This window comes from Electrona antarctica (genome assembly GCF_951216825.1).
Source record: "Electrona antarctica genome assembly, chromosome: 2".
In the NCBI taxonomy this organism is placed as follows: domain Eukaryota; kingdom Metazoa; phylum Chordata; class Actinopteri; order Myctophiformes; family Myctophidae; genus Electrona; species Electrona antarctica.
In genome coordinates, this window is record NC_136807.1 from 17,468,759 (window position 1) to 17,475,988 (window position 7,230).

At 45.3% G+C, this 7,230-nt stretch overlaps 2 protein-coding genes across 2 annotated transcripts in view; one reads left to right on the top strand and one right to left on the bottom strand.

The window, feature by feature from the left end:
* cables2b (Cdk5 and Abl enzyme substrate 2b) overlaps positions 1-7,230 on the top strand; it is a 350,065-nt gene that overhangs the window by 111,901 nt on the left and 230,934 nt on the right. The gene's annotated exons all lie outside the window — the stretch shown is intronic.
* Positions 1-7,230, bottom strand: part of LOC306936715 (PDZ domain-containing protein 4-like) — a gene marked incomplete at its 5' end in the record, with an annotated part of 39,124 nt that overhangs the window by 23,728 nt on the left and 8,166 nt on the right. The window lies entirely within an intron of this gene.

The window sequence follows — 7,230 nt, forward strand, 5'->3', positions numbered from 1 at the left end:
ACACAAAACAACATTAGATAGCACATATAAAAGGCCAGTAAAAAAGGCACATTGATCACATAAAGCAAGCAGGTACTGTAATATACTGTAGCACATAAAGCAGTACTATGACCTTGAGGTAGCATACTGTACAACTCCATATATCACATGCAGCCCTCAAAGACCCAATAACAACACACATAGGCCTACAGTAACCTCACAGACCTGAGAAATACACCAACAGATGAAGCTAAGCATTGTCAAACACCATTCTGACGAACCAATAGCGTGCGTGCGTGCAGGCACACCCGCAAATTAGTGACTCTATTTGAATGACTTCTATTTAACTCTTATATCACTTTTATAATCAATTTAATAATCAATTTTGGCGTCGTTGGCCTATAGTTGTTAAGGCGCATACTATATATAAATGGTAAATGGTAAATGGTGCATTTATATAGCGCCTTTATCCAAGGCGCTTTACATAGATTGTGCAGTACATTCACCCATTCACACACACATTCATACACCGATTGCAGCGGAAGCCATGCAAGGTACCAACCAGCACATCGGGAGCAATTTGGGGTTCAGTGTCTTGCCCAAGGACACTTCGACATGTAGACAGGATATATAATGCGGTATGCGCCTTAACCACCTATATTATAGGCCTACCACAGCTGCTGCGTGCCACACTCTCTGTCTCTCACACTCTCTCTCTCTGTTTCCTGTCCGTCTCTACTGTGCTATGCAACATAAAGGCAGAAAAGCCCCACAAATATCTTCAAACAATAACTCATTTCTACATAAATGTCTTGTCACATGTCTGATGTTAGCTGCAGTCTGAGGCCTTACCTCGTAGAGCATGTCCTCATGTCTGTCCACCATGTACTGCAAGTCCACCTGTCTGTCCACCTCATGGTGGGACACATCCAAGTAGTCGTTAGGGTCGTTGTACTCAAACACGCAGCTGGAGGAGAATGGATACATGGCGGGGAGAGGAGAGGGAAGTACAGAATAAAAGTAGAGGGGAGGATAAAGGGGAGGATAAAGGAGAAGGTATAGGAAGAAGAATGGCACATATAGTAAAATCCTCAGTGTTGACCCATTAAAACATAAACATATAAAGGTAGACGTCTTTCGGCTCTGAGGCATGTGTCTCTCTTGAAGGCAACATGGAGGCAAGCTTTCCCCAGATTCCTTGCGAAGCATAGCGGAAGCATGAGCGGAAGCATGAGTGGAAGCATAGCGGAAGCATAGCGGAAGCATGAGCGGAAGCATAGCGGAAGCATAGCTGAAGCATGAGCGGAAGCATAGCGGAAGCATAGCGGAAGCATGAGCGGAAGCATAGCGGAAGCATAGCGGAAGCATGAGCGGAAGCATAGCGGAAGCATAGCGGAAGCATGAGTGGAAGCATGAGTGGAAGCATAGCTGAAGCATGAGCGGAAGCATGAGCGGAAGCATAGCGGAAGCATAGCGGAAGCATAGCGGAAGCATGAGCGGAAGCATAAAGCATGAGTGGAAGCATAGCGGAAGCATAGCGGAAGCATAGCGGAAGCATGAGCGGAAGCATAAAGCATGAGTGGAAGCATAGCGGAAGCATAGCGGAAGCATAGCGGAAGCATGAGCGGAAGCATAGCGGAAGCATGAGCGGAAGCATGAGTGGAAGCATAGCGGAAGCATGAGCGGAAGCATAGCGGAAGCATGAGCGGAAGCATAGCGGAAGCATAGCGGAAGCATAGCGGAAGCATAGCTGAAGCATGAGCGGAAGCATAGCGGAAGCATAGCGGAAGCATGAGCGGAAGCATGAGTGGAAGCATAGCGGAAGCATAGCGGAAGCATGAGCGGAAGCATAGCGGAAGCATAGCTGAAGCATGAGCGGAAGCATAGCGGAAGCATAGCGGAAGCATGAGCGGAAGCATAGCGGAAGCATAGCGGAAGCATGAGCGGAAGCATAGCGGAAGCATAGCGGAAGCATGAGTGGAAGCATGAGTGGAAGCATAGCTGAAGCATGAGCGGAAGCATGAGCGGAAGCATAGCGGAAGCATAGCGGAAGCATAGCGGAAGCATGAGCGGAAGCATAAAGCATGAGTGGAAGCATAGCGGAAGCATAGCGGAAGCATAGCGGAAGCATGAGCGGAAGCATAGCGGAAGCATGAGCGGAAGCATGAGTGGAAGCATAGCGGAAGCATGAGCGGAAGCATAGCGGAAGCATGAGCGGAAGCATAGCGGAAGCATAGCGGAAGCATAGCGGAAGCATGAGTGGAAGCATAGCGGAAGCATTAGCGGAAGCATAGCGGAAGCATGAGTGGAAGCATGAGCGGAAGCATAGCGGAAGCATAGCGGAAGCATGAGCGGAAGCATAGCGGAAGCATAGCGGAAGCATAGCGGAAGCATAGCGGAAGCATGAGTGGAAGCATAGCGGAAGCATGAGTGGAAGCATAGTGGAAGCATGAGCGGAAGCATAGCGGAAGCATAGCGGAAGCATGAGTGGAAGCATAGCGGAAGCATAGTGGAAGCATAGTGGAAGCATGAGCGGAAGCATAGCAGAAGCATGAGCGGAAGCATGAGCGGAAGCATAGCGGAAGCATAGCGGAAGCTTGCCATAAACTTGACTTGACCTTCAGAAGTTATTTCGTTGCTGTTGGGCCGAAACCTCTTATTTTTTTGAGGGGCACTATAAGCCCTTCCTATATTCAGCTATAGTATAGTTTATCAGTCCACTTACAACTGGTCATACGTCGTCCCGTGTGATCCTCCCAGGTGGGGAGGGGGAGGAGGGGGAGAGGAGTCACCCCCTCCTCTGCCATCCTGCTGGTGCTTCTGATGATGATGATGAGGGTGAGGAGCGCCCCTCCCCTTCCTGCCCCTCCCCCCCAGCGTCAGGAGGCCGTGCAGGCTGATGTCCGTTTGCGTGCCGTTGTCCACGCAGTCCGGGACCGTCACCATGACGATGGGGGACCTGGCAGGATTGGTGATGGAGCTGCTGGTGCTGCTGCTCCCGGTGACACACGTCAACACACCGCCTGTAACCACGGCAACAATCAATCATGACCATAATGATCTTGATGATGGTAATGCTGATAACACACACCAATTTGTACTCTCTGGGAGTTAAATGGACTCTGGATTTCACAGTGTACTGAAGAATCAAACCATTTGCTTCATGATAAGACACTGAGGCTGTTCAGCAGACAGACAGAAGAGAACCAGCAGCAATCATGACAAACTTTAACATTAACTTTGGTGAGGAATCTCCAGTCTAAATATCCGTTAACCACATCAACCCTGCATGGCGCGATTGGCGCCTCTATCTTGGGCATTGTAGGCAATTCTGGAAAAACGTCAATCTACAAGATTCACATGGATGTGACGGGTTGTGGTTGTGGGCTTCTAGATGTGGCATGTTTTTCACTATGTGACATGACGCCGTACTAGTGACATGTGGCTCAAGTGGTTAATGCAATAATTGTTCACTGGGAGAACCATGTAAACAATATATTTCGAGGTTACTACTGGGTCCAGGCCTCATAATGACTGGCATGTTACCCTGTCCTGATAAGTGATGTTAGTTTCCTAAGCTCCAGACAGAGGGTGTTAAGTGTTTGGAAGGGAAAGAGGAGAAAAAGAGGTAGAGAGGAGGAGAGAGACATGCATGCGTGCACAGAACACAGCCCTCCATTCACCCACACAACAAGCCTTCATAAACCACACGCAAGTATGCACCTCTCCGACGGTGACCCTTCCTGACCGAACCCAGGTGGTGCAAAGGATCCTGGGAGTTCTGTGGCCTGTCCAGTGGGAGCTGAGATGGTCTCCTCCCTCGCACCTGGGGGGGGGGGGGGGTTACATGATACCATCACCTGCCTGTCAAGTCTGTCAACTTGTCTGTTGTAATGACCTAGTATTGTGACATTTGTGTGTTTGTATTACTGTGCTTGATTGATTGATTGATTGATTGATTTGTTTTTGGTTGACATAAATTGAGCACAGAGCACTTTCCGACATACAGTCAATGCATCACCGAGAATGAAAACACAAGAAAGCCTTTCGGCCTATTTCCATAAAGTGCATATGAGCCTCCACTGCATAAAATAAACAACAATTTATCAGATAAAGTGCTATACCAGTCAAAGTGTATCTGGTAGATTGGTAGGGGCATTTATCTGGTAATTTCTTTAAGATTTGGTAACACTTTTTGAAGCCCAGTCAGTAATGCATTGTAAATAGCCTACTTCATGTATCAAAAAATAAATAGCCTACTTCACTGTATCATGAGCTACGTCAAAAGTTATGTAACAGATGTAAAAATATAGATCTGATGTGATGCAGAGCGACAGATGGATTTTCGAACAGAAGATATTTGCATCTAATTAGCAGAATATATAGAGAAAGCTTGGGACATACGGACAAAGAAAACGTATATGTGATGTATTTTTTATTTATTTTTTATGTTTTTGTTTATTTCTGTTCTGTTTTTGTTTTTATCAAATACGTTGTGTAGCTTCTGTGTGGGAAGTGAACGTGATATTGTTTATTTATGTTGTTGGTGTCTTATAATCCCATAAGGGATGGGTCTTAACGACAAGACACGAAAATAAAGATTCATTCATTCATTCATTCATTAATTCATAATTATAAATAATCTTATAATCAATATAAAGCATTTGATGTATATGTTTATAATGCATTACAGGCATTGGCTCCTTAAAAGGTGTGTTACCTTAAGGGATACAATTAGTAAAAGTTTCAGAATAGCATTAGACAATTAGTGAATGTGAGCGGTTAAAGATCGTGTTTAGTTATAAAGTTAGGCATGTGGAGTTTGAGGTTACAATAGTGTTCTCTGGTTTAACGTACTGTGGAAACGCTGAACCAAGTGTTGTAACTTACCTTTACATTGGTGTGTCTGTCTACAGGTCTCAGGGAGCTGCTCCAACTTCTCTGATAGAGGGATAAAAGGATTGGAGAGAGTTTAGTCATTGTAGTATATAAAGTTGTAGTGACTGTACTGACTGTGCATACTGTACACTGCAGACAGACACAGAGAGAGAGAGGGGGCAGGCATGCAGGGAGGCAGGCAGATGTATCATTACAGTCATATAGGTTTTCATCTGCAATGGGTTTTTTTTAAAACCACAAGAGACAGTAGAGGAAAGGGCATCCGAAACAGGAAAGGTCATTCCAATCCTTCATGGATTCAATCATGCATGGACCAGCTTCTATGGGAATGCTGTAGCATACTGCTTGTTAATTACTGTATTGTGGCATTTTCACAGCTCTGGCGATCCATTTAAATAGGGGGGGAAATGTATCTCTGTTCTTTGAGATGTGTTCAAAATGTGTTCAGGCATTTCAGAGGTGTTCAGATTATGTTCAGATGGGTTCAGACATGGGCATTAAATGACAGTTGCTGGAGGAAAAATGTGAGGCACGCCAACGGCAAGTCCAATCAAACATCGGTACAGTATTTCCATTTCCCTCATAAGCAATATGAAAACGTAATGGTAAACACACGCCACGCACGCACGCACGCACACACACACACACACACACACACACACACACACACACACACACACACACAGACTTGGGACATTAGCATATAGCCAATATACCTGTAAGAATAATTTAGCATCAACACACTTTACTGATATCATTAGGAACCAACATGTTACAATATTTATAGGAGAATATGAAATGTGTGTGTGTGTGTGTGTGTGTGTGTGTGCGTGTGTTTGTGTGTGTGTGTGTGTGTGATGTAGATATAGTATGCAGCACGCTTTATTATTATTCAGAATGTGCTTGTGGTGACAATCATTGACTTAATATCTGTCAATATCAATATATCACACAGACGCACGCATGCTCTCACACACGCACGTGTGTGCGCGCGCACACACACACACACACACACACACAGACACACAGTTCTAGTCATTAGTATTGTGTAATGAGTTTCTCTGTGATCTGAGAGCAGTGGTGACCTTGAGTTTCACTAAATAACATTTTAAATGGCACACACACACTCACTCACACACATTCACACGTCCCACCACCTCTCCTCTCCTCTGTCCCAAAGCTGATTGTTATGCATTGCATGGCTTCTCCAGAGTGGCAGGCAGACTGTGTGCATGAGTATAGGTGTGCGGGTTTATGAGGCTTTTGTGTGTGTGTGTGTGTGTGTGTGTGTGTGTGTGTGTGTGTGTGTGTGTGTGTGTGTGTGTGTGTGTGTGTGTGTGTGTGTGTGTGTGTGTGTGTGTGTGTGTGTGTGTGTGTGTGCGCGCACGCGCCCACACGTGTGCATATGTGCATGCGTGTATATGTATGTATGGGTGTGTATCTATGTGCCCTACCCCCCACTGTGTTCCTACTCATTCAAGTGTACATCAGTAGTAGCTACCATGACGATAATAACTCTAGGGACTCCATCCTAATACTTTAATTGAGGAGTTGCCCATGCATGCGGCAGGCACACAGGAACACCTAAATCAAACACACCCAGAATGAATGTCATGCTGGAAGTTTCCTTTTGAATTGAATAAGCACGAATTCTAAACAACAACTACAACAGCTCTACAGTATCTGTGTCTGTCAATGGTTTAACCATGCAGCTTATCACCTGCTGGTCTAGGCCCACATACTGTAAGTCTGCCTGTTTTCTCTGCTGTGTCTCTCCTAAACCATCTCCCTCTCAGCTTTCCTACTGTCTGTCTCTCCTGTCTCTCTCTCTCAACTAGCGCACTGTCTATCTCTCCTACACCGTCTCTCTCTCTCTCTCTCTCTCTCTCTCTCTCTCTCTCTCTCTCTCTTGTTGTCATACTTTTTTATGTGGATTGTTTAGGTTTTATACTCCCTTGCTGTGAATGACTGACAGACAGTTTGACTGGTTTTCATGTTTAGTTTAGTTTTTTTTTGTTCTCCTTACTTTTTGCTTTCCTCTGGCTGTGGCCAGTGTATATAGCTGGATGCAGTGTTGATTTCGTCGACTAAAACTGTGACGAAAAATGTTCGTCAACTACCTTTTTTCTCGGGATGTCCCGATACACTTTTTTTCGTTTCCGTTCCGATCCCGATACCACAATTTCTGTATGCCGATACCGAATACCGATACCAGTGTTGTGATCTTGTGTTGTGTTTTATAGCTATATATCTCGTGTTGTGTTTTGTTTATGGCAGACTCCTCACTCAGATGTGCACATGCAGTTTGGGCAACTCCAAAGCAAACTCCACATGCCCTAATATTTTATTTAC